The following is a 16,798-nucleotide window of genomic DNA, read 5'->3' on the forward strand; positions in this document are numbered from 1 at the left end:
ATGAAAACAAAGAGTAGGGCATGGCCCAGATGGTGCCAGGGGATCAAATAAATGTCGCACTCAGGAAGCAGCTGCTACTGGGAATGTTTCCTGCCAGCCCTGCTGCTGCTCACAGCCGCTTTTATTATTTGTTATTTTTCAGGACTGCAGCTGGGGTTTCCCTCCAGCTCTGTGGAAATATGTTTAAGGCTGGCCCATGCAAAGTGCCTCCTAGGGCTGGTCCCTGGCCCTTGGCATGCCACCTCCCTGCCTGGCATCTGCTGCCACCCTTCTGCATGACAAAGCCTCTGATGGAGGAATTTCATCCTCCATCTTCTGCCCAGCCTGGTCCAGCACCATCCTTGTCTCATACCTTGTGTGCCTTTATCTTGTGTAGGGTTTCACCTTTTTTGCCCTGTTTCCCTGCTGGACCCAAGCATCTGCCAGGGTGAGTTCAACATCTCTCTGTTCCGTGTCATTGGTGTGAATGACAAGAATCAAGAAATTTTACTAAAATGAACATTTTGGATGTTGTTTTTATCTGCCTGCTGGGTTTTGGAGAGAGAGGGGGGGGTTTTAATTTGGCTCAGCCCAATGAGCTCCTAGCTATGAGTTGGCAGCCATATGAACTGGCAAAAGAGAGAGGACTTGTGATGCAAGCAGTTTGTGGAGGCTGGTGTCCCTTTGATGGAGGGGAGGCTGCCTGCCTAGAGGAGCACTGTGTTCTGTCCCCCATGATGGCTGGTCTCATGCAGCCCACCAGCAAACCCTCTGCTCCCTGTTTTTGAAGCACAAAAGCCGTGACTAACTTACATGCACTTTTTTGTGCATATCAGTTATGTAAGCTCAGTGTGCCTGTGTCCCTATTTTCTGGGCTTTTCAAGGCCCCTGAGAATGTGTGTGCAAAGACCTGAACTGGTAGAGAAAAGAGCTTGTTAGTGTTACCACAGAGGGAAAGAGCAGAACTTGCACTCAATCCTTTATTAGCCAGCAGAGACTCTACACAGGGCTGAGCCTTTGTGGCACCAAATAGTTGGACATTGCTACGGTAGCTGCTCCCAGACCAACACACGTCTAAGACATAAGGAATGTGATGGTTTGTGTATATCCAAGTATTTTATTGAGAGACCAGATGTAGGGACCACTCAGGTCCTTCCTGAGGAACTGTGTGCTGAGCTACTGTCCCTTGTTTATTATACACAGAAAAAATATGTCAAACATGCCTGATCTTTGATAATCTCATTTCCCACCCCAGCCTTGCTGTGTGTGCCCAGGAGGATGAGCATGGACACTTACCTGAGGCTTGTGGCTGGCTTTCATCCAGACTGGGGTCAGAGAGCTCCAAGCTGGCTCTGCTGCCCAGGGATGGGATTGCCCCAGACAGCAGCTCTCAAAGGCAGGGAAGGAGCTGGGCAAAAGGCAGCAGCCATGGAGCAGTCAGCACTGACTGGGATGGTGAGAAAACCATCCATGTGCCTGGGGCTCAGCAGCACAGCCCAGCACGCTGGAAGGGCAGAAGTGTTTCCCTGGAGTCCCAGGAGTTTTGCTCCAGCCAGGCCGTCGGCTGTGGCCATTGTGGCAACTTGGAGATGCCCACTGGGGGTTTGGGGCTGGGTCAGGGTAGGGGGCTGTTTCCCGACTGTGATGGCCACGGCTGTGCCAGCTCATGCTGGAGACACCACTTCCCTGCCCGTCACAGCATGTCCTGGGATTTGTGGTTACGTCCTCAGAGCTGTTTGATCCACTCAAATCACAGCTGATCAAAGGGGCAGTTTACGAGAACAAAACACTGGGTGACTTCCTCCAGTGGTGCCAGAGGCAGCCCTTTGGAAACAAGATAGAAGAAAATAAGATATTTTTTAACTACTGAGTGTCTTGGCTCCTCAGAATAGCAGCTTCTGTGGGCCCTGCTGCAGGGCCCAGGCAAGACCCCAGTGAGGAATGTTTCAAAAAATATAAATGAGATATGTATATTCTGATAGATGACCTGATTTCTCTTCTACACACACACATTTAATAAACTGTGAATATTTCAGGCTTGTGAGCCAGCTTGGCTGCTGTAGTAAGTCAGAAGTGAAAGCCCTCAATTACTCATTACTGAATAAGTGCAGAGCAAAAGTCCAGTGGGCCCATCAGAGATGGGGTTTGCACATCAGCTGGGAGAGGAAAATGGCAGAAAAGTGGTAGCCAGCCATGAGAACCCCATTCCCTCTATTTCAATGAACACTTTGGTTTTTAACATAGGACAATGCTCTCAGGCACATGGAGGGATTCTTGAGGTTGTCCTGTGCAGAGCCTTGGACTTGATGATTCTTGTGGGTGACTTCCAACTCGGGATATTGTCTGACTTTATGATTTCATTATCTTTGCTTGGTCAGCAGAAGAAAGAGCTGGGTAGAGATGGCTGTCCTGCAGCAATAAGCATGCGGTGGTGACCACACATTGCCATCCTGCCTGAGACATTGAGAGTGTCACCAGGCAGGAAGAAGCTTGTCCCAGGTAGGTGCTGTCAGGCTGGATCTTGGCTGTAGACTCCCCTGCGGTCCCTGTGCTGGGTGACCCTCCTAAGTTTCTTGATTCTTTCTTGACCTGTCCAGTGAATTGGGAGGTTTGTTGATAACAGAAATTATGTTGATTGTCATTTCTGGAAAATGGACCATCCTCTGGGATGGTTGCACCAACCCTGATGGCCATGAGTAAATGGAATAAATGGGCTTTTCAGTGGAATTGTGTAGGAGTGGCTATCACTCCAAAGGCTGCTCCGGTAGAGCTTAAGGACTTTTCTGTGCTGGTCTGTGCGTTACCAGAAAATCAAAGGCCAAAAATTTAATTTCTTGTTACATGGGAGTGGGAGGAGATGGGCAAAGAGTGGAAAGTCACCCAGTGGTGGGAAGCATTAAAGAGGGCTGGGCAGAGGGGTGCTCCCCACCCACGCTCCATGCTCTGGAAAAAGCCTGCTCCCCAGGTAGAGGAGGAAACTGGCGGCAATGATGGGTTCCGGATGTCACTGTGCAATCAGGGAGGCTATTTAGAGGTCACTAATTGATTAGGGCAGCCACAGCAGGAGGAAATTACTTCCAGGAGAGACAGAAAACCACACTGCCCAGCCAGCTTTGGAGAGGTCTCAGGGAGAGCAGAAAGTGCTGAAACAATCAAAACACTTTGGAAAGAGGCATTTCTCTGCCATGGTGCTTGACATGGGATATGGCCTGGAGAGAAGGTACCCACCTGCCTGTGCTGGTTTTGGGGACCCTGGGCAGAGCTGTCAGTCTGGGAAGCTCCTGGAGATGCTGGTGGCTGTACTTGGTGCTGGGGCATGAGATGGAGCTTTTGGCACTCTGTGCAGCCATCCCTCAAGAGACTTATTATCTCTCCTGAATTCCATTTAAGAGACTTTGTCCCCAGGAGGGCTCTCAGGATTAATTAATTAAAAGCTGATAAGCAGAATGGATACCAGCTCGGAGAATGCCTTAAGTGCCAGTTGATGTCCACCCAGGCAGGATGCTTCTTTTTGCTTTGACTCTTTGAGACACATAGATTCCCTCCAGGCAGAGGCTGACCTCACATGCAGCCATTGGGCTACTCAAGCCAGAGCATCTCAAATGTAACTTTTCCTTACAGCCTGGAAGATGCCAAGCTGATCTCAAGAATAAACCTGGGCACTGTCCTGTGCTGTGACAAGGGAAGGGCATGTTTCCTGGAGGTGCTGAAGTGACATCCCAGCCTGCAGGGGTGAGTAGTGGGGAGCTGGTCCTGCATGCTGGGACTGCCTGAGGCGAGTGTGCTGAGCTGGTGAGAGCTGCAGGAATGCACTGTCTCCGAGTCTGCTCGTTTGGAAATGGTGCTCTTTTCAACGGTTCTGTTATCAGATGGAGCATTTCCTTCATCAGTGTTAATATCCATGTAGTGAAACAATGAAAGGGCTTCCTATCAGTTCCAAATAGGACGTGAAAAGCTCTCAGCGTTAAGAGTAGAGGATGCTGGAATAGGGCAATGGGAAACGCCTGAGTCACTGAAATGCCTCTTTGATTCCATGAGGCTGATACGTTCAAAAGGGAAGAAGAAAAAAATAAAAAGAGAGAGAGCAGAGCTGGTTAATGATCTGCAGGACGGAGAACAGGAAGGGGCAGCAATTGCAGCGTGGGCTCTGCAGAGGGGAGTCACAGGGGGATGTCTGGCAAAGGCTTTGGAAAGTGGAGAGTGCAGCAGGGAACTGAGCACAGTGAGCTGCCTAGTTTGTTTTCAGAAAGGGGGAAGGCATGACGGAGAAATCCTTTCCCAGCCTAACCCTGTAGCCCTTATCCTGCTGCCACTTGGCCACTGTGTGCCAGCTCAGTGTGGGAACAATGAACTGCAAAACAAACTTTTCAATCACTGTGATTTAATGGTGCCCAAAGCACTGCAGATTTGGAGTAGGGGAAGAGAAATGCTCCTTTGCAAAGCACCCAAGGCCACAAGCCCACTGCTCAGAGGATCTGACACTTTCCATCCTCTGTTGTCCCAACTGGGGAACATGCGCAGTTTGTGCCAGAGCTGTGCCTGCAGGCAGGAGGGAGGGATTTGCTGAGGTTGGGCAGCACCTGCTGTCCTGGGGCAGAAGGAGCAGGATATCCCGAGCCCACAGAAATCCCTGGCCTGGAGTAGGGCAGGCAGCCAGGGCAACACACTTTCTGCTCTTTGCTGCAACTGAAGGTCTCTGCCTGTCACCACTGGCCAGGTGTAAATCCCAAGGCCACCAAACAAACGCAGGGGCTGTGATCTGTGCCAGGTCAGAAGCTGCGGGCAGCATTTTTGTTGTTACAGGAAGAGCTGCAAATATTTCAAACATAGCCTGTTTTCTCTCTCTGTTTTGCAAACCAGCCCCAGTTGCCTGTAGGCAAACAGCCCATTGGGCATAATGGCAACGGCCTCACTGTTCTCCCAGGGGAAATTCCTCAGTGGAATAAGTTGGAAACTGTGGAGGAAGTCAGACTTGCTCCTTCATGGTGGTAAGAAGCCTTGGCCATCAAAGAGTAAACCACACAGAAGCAGGTTTGTCCCCACTCTGAGAAGCACCACGGTGGGCTGTATCCAAGGCTGCTCCCTGCGTGGGGTGATGGAGCAGTGCACACCCTCACTCATTTCTCTCCTGGCTGCATGGCCACAGGTGGGATGTGTAGAGGTGTGCAGGGGTCCCTCAGAGCCTACTTTTCAGGGCTGTGTCCCACCCCCCATCGTGGCTTGCCCAGGAGACTCACCTGTCTCCCTGCTTCCCTCACTCCATGGGGCACCCAGTCCCAGGGAGCCCCACCCGTGGGTGATGTGCAGCACACGCCATCGCAGCACAGCTCCCGTTTCACACAGGACAGGGCTGCCCTTTGTGAAGAGCGAGAGGGGAGGCGATGAAAAGCCGGGGGGAGAGGCGCAGGGGCTGGAGGGGGCGCAGGCAGGGGCGGGGGCGGCTGAGGAAGGCTCGCACACAAAGGGCCGTCCTGTCCTCACACCTGCGGGGCGGCAGGGCGCTGACAGGGACAGTGGCACCGCTGACAGGGCCCGTCGCTGGCAGGCAGCGGCGAGGCGCTTCAAATAAAGGCAAGCGGCGCGGTGACAGGAGACGGGCTCGGCTGCAGAGGGAAAGGCAGCTGCTGTGGGCTCGGGTGGGGACAGGGACGGGTGGAGGTCGGGCACTTGTCTCTCCTCCTCTGTGTCTGCATGTTCAAGCCTGGACAGTAGTTTGATGTGAATCTAGAGCCGTGCTGTGCCCTTGGCTTTCTGTGCCGTTTACAGCCAGGACTGCAGGGTGGGGCTGGGGCTCTCTGAGAACCCGTGTGCAGAGTTCTTAGCAGGGTTTTGTCCCCAGCATACATGGGTGAGTTTCAGCATGGAGCTATGGTGGGCACCCATCACCAGAGGGGGATAAGGCCCAGCTACCAGCCCTTTCCTTGCAGCGTGCACCAAACCTCGCCACTTCTAACCCCAAAATACCAGTGTGGCCCAGCACTGTGTCTTGCTCCCCAGGAACTAGGGGTCTGGTGCTGCAGGATTGCTTCTCTCACTGGGGCCAACATCTCTTGGGTCCTGCTCCCCTCTGCCCATCGTCACCGGTGTGGGGACTCCCGTGATCACTTCTGACAAATCCCCAGTGCGTGGGGCTGAGCAGAGGTGCTGGAGAAAGGAGGGTCCTTGCATAGAGAGCGGGCTGTAGATGTGAACATCCTTGGTGTGCCTTTGAAAAGCTTGGCGTGCCGGCAGCTTTGGGGACAGCCGTGCCGGGGCTGAGCCTCGGGAGCCGGGAAGAGCGGGCGGATGGTGCCCTCCGGCGGCCCCGGGCCGGGCTCGCCGCCAGCCCGGAGCGCGGCCGCTGCCGGGGACCCCCCGGCTCCGGGACAGCGAACTGACATGTCCCTTCTGTTCTTTCAGTCTGTAGGGATGCTTTCCCTCCTCTGGTCTCTGCTTTTCCCTGGCTGCCCGTTGCTGAACTCCGCTCCCTGTCCTTCAGCCCGAGGAGATGGAGTGCGAGCATCAAGCTGGTGCTGGGCTGTGGGGCCAGAGCCCTCCCTGGAGAGGAGAATGGGGTCCCTGCAGCCCCCCAGCCTCTGAATCGCCCCCAGCACCCCGAGCCTGGCTGGCTCCCACTCAAGGGCTGGTAACTGACCCTTGTCTTTAGGTTCAGGAAATCTGGGAATGATCTGGTCCTGGGTGGGCAGTGACGGGGCTGTAAAGGGATGGGGTGACCCTGAGAAGAGCCTGGTGGGATGGGCACCCCAGCGTGGGCTCTGTTTGGTGTTTGGGTGTCCTCATTGTGGCTGCTAGCACACCCAGCTTGGGCGCTGAGTGGACCCAGAGTGTCTCTTTCCTGTCCCAGCTGGAAAGGGCTGGGTCCCTGACAGTTTTCCTGTTTGGGTTACACCCCACTGTTCCCCAGCAGCTTGTCCCTCACAGAGTGGGTGGGGAGGGCAGCTCCCCTCCTGCTGGCACCAGTGGCGTTCCCCAGACCTCCTACAGGAGGAATGGAGGAATATTTGGGCTGGGCAAATTAGCCCCTTCTGAGGTCTGAGCAGCCCCAGAGCCCCTTGCGAGGCTTCTGAGCCACTGGCGCTTGGGTCTCTGGGGAAGGCACATCCCAGTGGTGGCTTGGAGGCACCTTTCCCCTCCAGCTGGATTTGCTGCAGCAGGGGAAGAGGGTGGGGGGTGATGGGTGCCCAGAGCCCCCTCCAACAGGCTGTGCTGGCTCGGCCATGTGCTTGCACCAGGCCAGTGGTGACAGATGTCTCCTGGAGCTGTCACAGGACGACAACAGAGGATGGAGGCTCCCAGCCCTGCCCCACAGATGGGCTGAGGCAGGGCCACCTTCAAAGCAAAGCATGCATGTTCCCTAACCTGCTGGGATTACAAAGTTAAGGGCTGGCATTGTTTTCCCAGTTTCAGAGGGGGTGGATACCAGGCAGGATTAGTTTGGCAAAGCTTCCCAGTGTGCTCAAAGGGGCACAATAGGACCTTGAAGAGAAGAAGCTGCGCTGATGACAGACAGAGGAGCGTCTCTCAGCAGCCTGTGCCCCCTGACGCAGGCGGGATGTGCTCAGAGCAGGTGCTGCTGCTTTGTGGCTCTGTCTCTGCCAGGACACCCTTCCCGTGTGCCCCAGGACCCCCCAGCACCACTGGTGCTGCAGGCAGGCAAACAGGGCACAGGCCTCTGCAGGGGAGAGAGGGCAGGTGAGGGAGTGGTGATGTGAGTACCCCTCTGCTGCTGACACTCCAGGTCACCCCTGCAAGCCCTTGGAGGTCTGTGCTGCCCACCACTGACTGCAGGCAGGGGTGAGCCCTTTGCCTGGTAATGTCTGTTCACAGAGGATGAAGCTGCCTGTATTGTGGGCCAGATGTTTGCTTTTCCATTTCTTGGTTTTATAAATTCTATTTGGCTCAAGAGAAACTCAATTCACTGTTGGACTGGGGGACTCTGACAATACCTTGGAGCAGGGGGAGCCCACTGTGGCAACCAGCTTTTTCCCAGAGATCTGTGTGCCACAAGGCCATCACTGCCATCTAGGAGCTCTGGAGACCCCTGGGATGATGGGACAATTGTAGAGACATCAGGAAAGCCTGGGAAGAGGGGTGACATGCAGGTAAACAGCTAAGTGTGAGTAAGGGTTCTTTCTTTTTTTCTTTTTCTTTTTCTTTTTCTTTTTCTTTTTCTTTTTCTTTTTCTTTTTCTTTTTCTTTTTCTTTTTCTTTTTCTTTTTCTTTTTCTTTTTCTTTTTCTTTTTCTTTTTCTTTTTCTTTTTCTTTTTCTTTTTCTTTTTCTTTTTCTTTTTCTTTTTCTTTTTCTTTTTTTTTTTTTTTAATAATTTACAATCGGGAACAATTAGAAATAAAACCTGGAGAGCCATGAAACCCCTGTCTTCCTGAGTTGCTGCTCCCCAGGGCTTTCCTGCCCAGAGACCCACATGAGCACTGCAAATGCTGCTCTGTGCTTGGTGCAGTTGTGGAAAGCGTGGTCACAAGGGTACTGGCAGCCAGCACAGAGGTAGCACCTTCTGCATGAAAATAGGTCCTCTGTGGGCATGGGTAGGGGGCTAGGACTCCTCAGGGGGCTGGGGGCAGGTGGACTGGATGCAGCTCCAGGAGCGGGGCTGTAGGGAGGGTATTAACGTGGAGGGTGTTGTTTCCCTGTGGTGACAGGTGACATCCTGAGTGGGCACTGGGCAGAGGGGAACCTGTGTCCCCAGGCTGCACTCCTGCTCTGTGAAGGCCCTTTTGTGCTTGCCCCATGATGTTCCTTCTTATGGGATTTTTGGTGACGTCTTAGCAACCAGAAGCCAAATCTGAGTAGAAACACGTACCTGAACAGATCTGCAGAGGTCAGCAAAGCAGTGCCAGGGGCATTTGCTGCAGCACAAGGAGCTGCTCTCTCAGTCAGCTGCAGTGATTGCCTGGGCTTCTTGCTGAAACCACAGCCTGGCAGCACCAGCTTTTGTTTGTCTGTGATAACTTATTAGCTCTGATAACTCGTTAAGTGGCAGGGAACTTGAGCATGTGCCATCACCTGCCTGGCCCAGCTCTGCCAGCATGGGTTACGGATGGGCTTGGCACCATCCTGCTCTGCAGCAGCCTGCTGAAGGCACCTAAGCTGCCAGCACAGAGCCTCTGCCATGCTCACAGCCTGCCACATGCTGGAGCACTGCAAACCAGGCTGAGAACCAAAGAAACTCAACACACCACAGGCTTCCTATCTACCTAGCCTCAGGATGAGTGGCCTGGAGCAGAGACACCAGCCTCAGGCTGGGCTCTCTTTGGGGTGGCTGCAGGGGATCTTGCTGTCAGCATGGTCTCATGGAGCAGCCGGAGCATCCGTTAGGCTGCATGGGGCTGACATGCCGTGTTTGTGAAACCCGCCACGCTTGCGGTTGACCAGAGCGCTGAAATAAGCCCGTCCGGAATTGGTGCACTGCTCTGTATCCTGATGTGGTGAGCAGCTCTGACTGGTGAGGGTGGGGGCAGCCCCACTGGGGTGACTGGTGGCAGTGGGACTGCAGGAGCTTGGCAGCACCAGCATGAGGACCACACGCAGGGCCCCGCCGGCGCCCGGAAAGCTCAGCCAGGCACTAACGGAACTGTGATAAAAATGAATGTGACCAGGACAGCAGTGCAGGGGAGATTAATGTCAGATTGTCAGAGGGGAGGAAACTGAGGCAGACAGCACTCAAACAGATACTGGAGCACATTTTGGGGGGGGCGAAGGGGGTAGATGCTGCTTTTCTCAGCATTGCTGCATCTGCAGATCTGCATCCCCCCCTACAGCCTTTGAGGAGAGAGGAAGGGACAAAAGGTTTACCTGAAGTGTGTCTACCACCCTTGTCAGCCCTGTCCTGCAAATCCTCACACCTCTGCAGGCAGGGGACCTGCCCCTCTGTACCAGCCTGAACAGGAACATCAGCATTGCTTGACGCCTGAGACTGTGATGTACATCTCTTGTGGGTCCCTGCCCAGGCCGAGTTTGCCCTGCTGCCTATCAGCAAAGCTTTGACTGTGATGGGGGCACTCTGCTGCAAGAAGGTGCTTGTCCGTGGCTGTGCTAGAAGCGAAGCTCCCCTCCTCACTGGTATCAGCTGCTCCGGCTTTGCCTGGTTGTTCACTATCTCCCCCACTGCCTGGTCCCGGTATCACCACGGCTTCTTCAGGACCCCACAGCTTCCACCCACGCAGCTACAACAGCCTCCCAGAGGCCTCCTTTGCTCCATCACCTTTGGTGCACTGGTTTTCCCTCTCTCCTCCTTGCTGCCCTGTCTGATGACATGCTCTTTCCCACCTGAATGAGGCACTCCATGTCCTTACCTAGCCTCCAGTCTCACCTTTTCTCCCTAGTCCCATCTGTGCCCTGAGCAGTTGGTATTTGTCTCCCAAAAAGTATCCAAGCCCCTTAACCACTGCCTGTGGCACCACGCCAAACAGAAAGTCTCACTGGGATAAATCAGAGAAAAACAGACCCAAATCAAGACTTATTTAAGTAGTTACAGGAGCTGTGGTCCAGCAGGGCTATGTCCACCCTGCTCACAGCTTTGCCCCATCTCCCTCCCTCATCCTTCCTATTTCTGCCCTGCATCCCTTTCTGCATGCCGAGTCTGGGGTTCAGCTCCGTGCCCGGCGGAGCCAGCAAAACCCCTCGAAAGGCAGGGGAGCCCGGCTGTCCCTCTGTCCCCGCGGCGGGCGAAGCGTGGGCCTGCAGGGACCCCTGGTGGCAGCCGGGATCCGGGGGACCTTGGGGGCAGCCCCGCATCCCGCGGAGCTGCGGAGCGCCCGCAGCCCGGGGCGGCCGCCTGGAACCTCCGAGCGGGGAGGGGGCTCCGACCTACAGCATCCCCGAGCAGCCGCACTCCTGCTTGTCTGCCAGAAGAAAAAGAACGGGAACGAAGGACTTTTTTATCCCCTGGGCTAGATGAAGAGTCGGGGAGAAGCATTTTCCATCTCAGTATCTTTCTAGTCGGGTTTTCTTTTTCTCTGCTCGCAGGTCTGAAGGCAAGAGGGTGGAGAGGCCGGCTGCAAGCACATGCTCCTGCGCCGGCCGAGCTGCTGTGAAGGTGATGCTTGCTGAGAGGCTGGAGGTGGGCAGTGCCAGAGGGGGAGCTGACAGTCCTGGGCAGGGGTGAGTGACAAAATCTTCTTCTGTGACCACTCAAGGATAAACCATGTAGGAGCAAGAGGTGCAGTGCCTGTCTGGGCTGTCTTGTTCCCTCACTACATGCGTTGGGTATCCAGGGATGCTGAATACATGTGATGAAAACTGAAGTCCACTTGGAAGTCATCAGTAAGTGTAAGATAACAAATTTTGGCACTGTCCTCCAACAGAATTGTTGTCAGTTCATAAAGCTGCCATGTGAAGGCACGCCATGGCGCAGTACCTGGTGTCCCAAAGGTAGCAAAAGCTGCTGCCTGTTCTAATTCTCTGCCATGGGAATGTGCCAAGGTGGAGGTTGCCCCCAGTCTTGTGGGCAGAGCTGACCTAGGAGCCTGCATGGGCCGTGCAAGCAAAGGCAGGGGGCACTGCGGGCGCAGGAACAGCAGGGGTGGGGTGAGCAGGGAGGGCAGGCAGGGTGCAAGCCCAGCTCACTGTGCCTGGCATGGGCATCCTCCCGTGTTCCTGGCTCCTGCAGCTGCTGTCTGTGCTCTGTACCCATCACTCACAGAGCTGGTGCTGTTCACAGGGTACTCTCGGACTGTTGGCTGGGATAAAGCCAGGAGGTTTTTGGATCCACCCACCCACTGGAGAGCTGCAGCCTCATTCAGAAGTGAGTGTTAGTCATTTATCTGGATTATGAGGAATCCTTCAACCCCTGTAGTTTTGTCCCACAAGCTGCTTTTCAAACAAGCCAGGTGTTATGTATCCCAAACAGCACCCCCTGATATGAAGGACCAATCTACCCAGGACACTCAGCTAGGAATCTCACTCTGATGCTCTGGTTGTATTATTTCTTTTTAGCATTAGCACCTCAGTAGTTCACCTGCCCAGAACTGGTACTCACTTGATCCTCTATTCCTCAGCTCATACCTTGTCCCACATCATGTGGATGTGCTCTTTTACTACCAGCTTCTCTAAATCCTCATCATCCATCTCTGAATGCCTTGAGCTTGTATAATGCCCCTGTGTGCCAAAGAGGCACGTGAGACACAACACAAGAAGTGTGTTGGTGTGCACACTGAGCAGCAGAGAAGTGTGGTTTTGGCTGCCTGAGACCCTGAGCAGCTGGATCTGGCTGAGGGCACCATCCTGCCTTTTAGTGACAGCAGCCCTGGGGGCTGGCCCTGAGCTCCTCACTGTCATTTCCTTCACCAGTCCCTATTTCTCTTTGCACAGCAGGTTTACCAAAGAGGTGCCAAGCGTCACCATCACCTTCCCCATGCCTCTTCAGAACCACTGCCATTGTGATGCTGCTCTGTGGACGATGAGCATGAAAATTTCACCATGGGAGAGTATTTGGTAAGCTAGCATCTCTGGACTTTGGTCCAAGCCCAGCAAGCCCTGGACCACTCCAGTCAGGACCAGTTCAAGAGTCAGAGTGCAAGAAGTACCCATGATCTTTTTGCTTCTGTAGCTGACTGAGAGCAAAATGTTGTCCTAATGACAAGCTCCAGGCAGAGCCTCACACAGTGACCCAGTAGCCTTGTACAGTCGGGAAGTGTGAAGGACGGGGGGAGAGCACCAGGTTGTGTCTCCAGCAGCTGGATGTGGCAGGGTGTGGTGGTCAGAGGCACAATGACATGGAGGAAACCAGCAGAGCCTTCATACCTGAGCCAACATCTCCCCTCGGTAGGGAGGGACCCAACACAATGTGCAGTGTGGCTCTTGCTGTAGCTGTGAGCTCACAGCCTCTCTGCTCCCCACCTCTGTGCTCTACGAGGTGTTGGGGACAGCTCCTCTCTTTTGATGCCCCACGACGTGCTGAACTCAGAGACTGGGATAGTCTCGCGTCGCTCTTTACTGGGGTGGGCTTTCTCCAGCCTGCGCTGTCGGGCTGAGGCAGCGGCATCCCTGCTGGCCGAGCGGTGCTCTGCACCTCAGGGCTGTGCCTCGTGACCCATTGCCATGCTCAGCCCTCCCATGTGTCCCCATGGGAGAAGGATGCTCTCCATCATTTTTTGAGCCCCTGGCAGAGCAGAGGTTTCAGGCTGGGCACTACAGAGAGCCACACAAGTGACACAGTTGGAGGACATCCCCTGACATCAGAGCTGTCAAAGCTGTGTCTGCCATGGCAGGCAAGGCCCACACTGACCCTGTGGTGCTCCTCCAGCTTCAGTGTGCATGGCTGCTGTCCTGGGGAGGAGAACAAAACTCAACAGTGCAAGTTGGAGCCCTGCACAAGATGGCAGTGGGGCTGGGCAGGAAGGATGGGGGTCCCAGCGAGCCCACCATGTCCCCAGTGGGGTGGGCTGCCTTGGCTGTGCCTCAAGACCCTGGAGCAGCCCCAGAGGATCTCCCTGTGCCTTGAGGACGTTTCCTGTTTGCTGCCCGTGCTGAAGCATCGGCCCTTCAACCGCCACCAGTCCTCTGCTTCCGGCAGGGGCTCCCGCCCGGAGCCCCCCTGCATTATCAGCTCACCAGATGCCTTTTTCAGGATACTGTGGTAAAACTGTGCCGGGCAGGCGCTGTCATTTGGGGTTTTCTCTCATGTCAGCTTTGAAGACAAATTGGACGAGGAGGAGCAAGAAGGGGGGAAAGAAAAAATAATAAATTTAAGCAAAAAAAAAAAAGAAAGAAGAATGATGCTCGCCGCCATCCTAGGCCAGAGCTGGCCCATGTGCCAGCGTGGCAATGGGTCCCCCAAGCGGTGTGGCCGGCAGTGGCCAGGGACAGGGCAGGTGGGACATCCAGTACGGCAGTGCCACTCCCCTGGCGCTGTCGGCCTCTAGTGGCAGTGGAGGCAGTGAGGTGTCAGTGCAGCGCCCTGGGCCTCACAGCCCCGCCAGCACCACGGGGATCTTCTCATCCCTCCATGCACTCCTGCCCACTGCGACGTGGTCCTCATCCCAGTGCTGCTGCCTGGCTAGACACGGCACAAGCCCACCTTGCACTGGTGAGGGAGTGGGTGCTGGGAAAGAGGGTATGAGATATCCCTTACCCTTCGGCCAGAAGCAGCTCAAACTGACCAAACCTGTCTCTGGGCCTCTGGTCCAAAGGCATCAGATAGTGCTGAGCAGCTGACAGACTGGGTAGACTGGGAACCAGGCAGCATACTGGGGATGGAGGGAGGGAAATGGTGAAACAAGAGATGGGAAGCCTGTCTTTCCATTTGTGGAGCCTGGCAGGGAATGTTCACCAGGTCCACCATGGGGATGGGGTACCCAAGGTTGTGGGCCCCACTGCAGGAATGGTCCATGGACAGATGAAGGGGACAGACCATAGATTGCTGTTGACCCTGAGGACTTGCCAAAACTTCCTGTGCTGGTGCAGGGTGTGCACAGGTGTGATGAGGGTCAGCTCCTTGAGGCTGTCATGCAGCAGGCAGTACTAAAGCATGACAGCTTGCATGGCACTGGCATGTGCTCCAGCTCTGCTTCCTGCTGAAGTGGCAGGGTCAGGTCAGCTGGAACAGATAAAACAGATGTGCCTTTGTACATGCTCCCCCAAGGTGTACAGAGATGTGGCAGCCCCAGAGCCAACCACAGACCTGCAGGATTTACTCCGAGTTAAGCCCAGTGATTTTCTTCTGTTGGATGAAAAATAAATAAAATGTGGTTGGTCCATGCAGAGCAGAGGGGAGGTGTCAGCATGGGGAGGGGAGAAAGGGTCCATGGTATGGAAATAGTACTGGGCTATCCCCACCCACAGAGGATGGATGAGGGGCTGGCTAGGGCCACAAGCTGTGGGTGGGAGTTACCAGGCACTTAATATAAAACCTGATTTTTTTCCAGCTCTTGAGTTTGAGCATTCACTGGAGGATGGGTTGGACCTCCTGGGCTGGTCTTCACTTCTAGATTTTCCCTTGGAAGACTGTAACAAGAAGTCAAAGAGGGAGAAGCTGTTCTCTGGCTGCCCAGGACTCCCAGGAGAAGTTGTGGGTAACACCCTGGTGAGCAGGGGAGGTGTGGGAAGGTGGTGGGAGCAGTGAGATGTCTGTGCAAGGCAGGTGGCTGTGCTGTGCTGGGATCTGAAATCATGGCTGTTCGCTTTCACCAGCAAATCTTGCATTTGTGTGGTTTCCTTTTCCTTCTGCTCCGTGCACTTTTTTTTCTTCCCTCTTCATTTTGTTTCTTTTGCTGCAGAGGCAAATTTTAGCCCTTACAACCTTTTGGCTCCAAACTCTGCACAGGAATTAAACTAAACACAAACTCCCAGAAGGGCTCAGCTTTAATTACATGTGAGATGTTAATCTCCTGGAGGGTCTCAAGTGCTCCTATATTTGAGCCTTTCCTTCTGCTGTTCTGCAATCCCCCTGGCAGATGCCACCCCACTCCTAACAACCTCCCCAGGCTATTTTCTCTGATCAAGATCACAAGTGAACTTTCTAGCTCGGAAAAGCTTCTGTGAAGAGCAGCAGAGAGAGTCCTTCAGCAGCTCCCACCTCTTTCCTGAAGGCCTGGCTATTTTTGAAGGCAGCAGGAAAATGGAAATGGTCCTCTCCACCAGCTTGGGATTCCCCCTGCCCACAGGACTCAGGTTTGATGGCCACGAGTGTGGGTGAAAGGAAGAGGAGCCCCTGTGCCTGGATTCCCTGGTGGCAGTGCCTACATCCCTGCCCAATGTTGGCTGTGATGCTTTAGGAACCTGGTGGCTCCAGTTCCTCACATTTGATGACCTGCCAAGCCTGAAGAAATAGAGGATATCCTTGCAAAGCAGCAGCTGGAGTTCAGGGAGATCCCAAAGCCAGCCAAAAATGGTGCCAGCAAGGCCAGCCCTGGCCAGGGACCTGCTGGAGTGGCCCAGGTGGCAGAAGCCAGCAAGGTGACAGTGGCTGGAGGAATAAAGCAAGCCCCAGCTGAGCCACATGGATGAGAGACTGAGCTCCTGATAGCTCCATTTGGGCTGCCCTGCCCTAGCTCCTTCCTGTCCTCAGTGGGGACCTTGGGTCACACATTGGCAAGGAGCATTACCTGGGCATGTCAGAGAGTCTGAGCAGGGAGATAATTTGAAAACCTTCTTGGATGTATTTACAGTTTGTAAACCCCAACCACGGGAGAGAGATTTTGAAGCCAGATCCCCATGAGCCCTCAGAGGTGATGAGGAAGACAACAGATAAACAGGTGGCCACCTTCCTGACCCAATAACCCTCAGCCCTCCCCCACCCTGTGGACTGGAAGCTGCTCCCTTTAAATTTGGCAGAGACAAACAGCTACTGCCCTAACTGGTCCATTTACTGCATCAGGTGCTGCTGCTCTGCCTCTCCCCTGGCTCCTGCAGATCCTAAGCTCCCGGTACGTGCTGTGGTTTTTCCTTTTCTTCTCATTTATTCACAGTAGTAAATTTGCAGGAATCCAGAAACGGCTCAGGTTTCTAGGTTGCTCTGCTGCTGTGTTTGTTAAAAGGTTCCCTGATGTATGTGCTGCTGCAGGAGCAGCAGAGGCAGAAGGGGCTCAAGGGAGCACAGTGTGGAAGGCACTTTCCCCCAGGGAGGGCGGCAGAAAGGAGCTGTGAGGAGCACCAGCTGTTTTATTCTTGGCCTCAGGAACTGGAGCAGCTCTCCTTGGGGACCAGAGGTCTTTCTAGCTGGAGCTGCCTGCATTCATCCTATTTTTAGCTGCTGTCTTTGCAGATGTGGTTTCCATTAACAAGCAGTATCTGAAGCTGCCCAGTAGTTTTGTGGGCTGAGGTGTATGCTGATTGATCAGATCCCTTGGGATAGAAAGACAC

General features: G+C 54.2%; 2 long non-coding RNA genes across 2 annotated transcripts; both read left to right on the forward strand.

The window, feature by feature from the left end:
* The first annotated feature begins 2,096 nt into the window (after positions 1–2,096).
* LOC140684923 (uncharacterized) lies at positions 2,097–4,935 on the forward strand. Its single transcript, XR_012057909.1, has 3 exons — positions 2,097–2,478; positions 3,601–3,711; positions 4,840–4,935. It is a non-coding gene; the product is annotated as an uncharacterized lncRNA (long non-coding RNA).
* Positions 4,936–10,499: 5,564 nt separating this feature from the next.
* LOC140684927 (uncharacterized) lies at positions 10,500–15,788 on the forward strand. The gene is made up of 4 exons (XR_012057936.1): positions 10,500–11,098; positions 11,658–11,741; positions 12,311–12,430; positions 14,863–15,788. It is a non-coding gene; the product is annotated as an uncharacterized lncRNA (long non-coding RNA).
* The last annotated feature ends 1,010 nt before the right edge of the window (positions 15,789–16,798 follow it).

The sequence above is a fragment of the Taeniopygia guttata genome, chromosome 12 (assembly GCF_048771995.1).
Source record: "Taeniopygia guttata chromosome 12, bTaeGut7.mat, whole genome shotgun sequence".
Lineage (NCBI taxonomy): Eukaryota > Metazoa > Chordata > Aves > Passeriformes > Estrildidae > Taeniopygia > Taeniopygia guttata.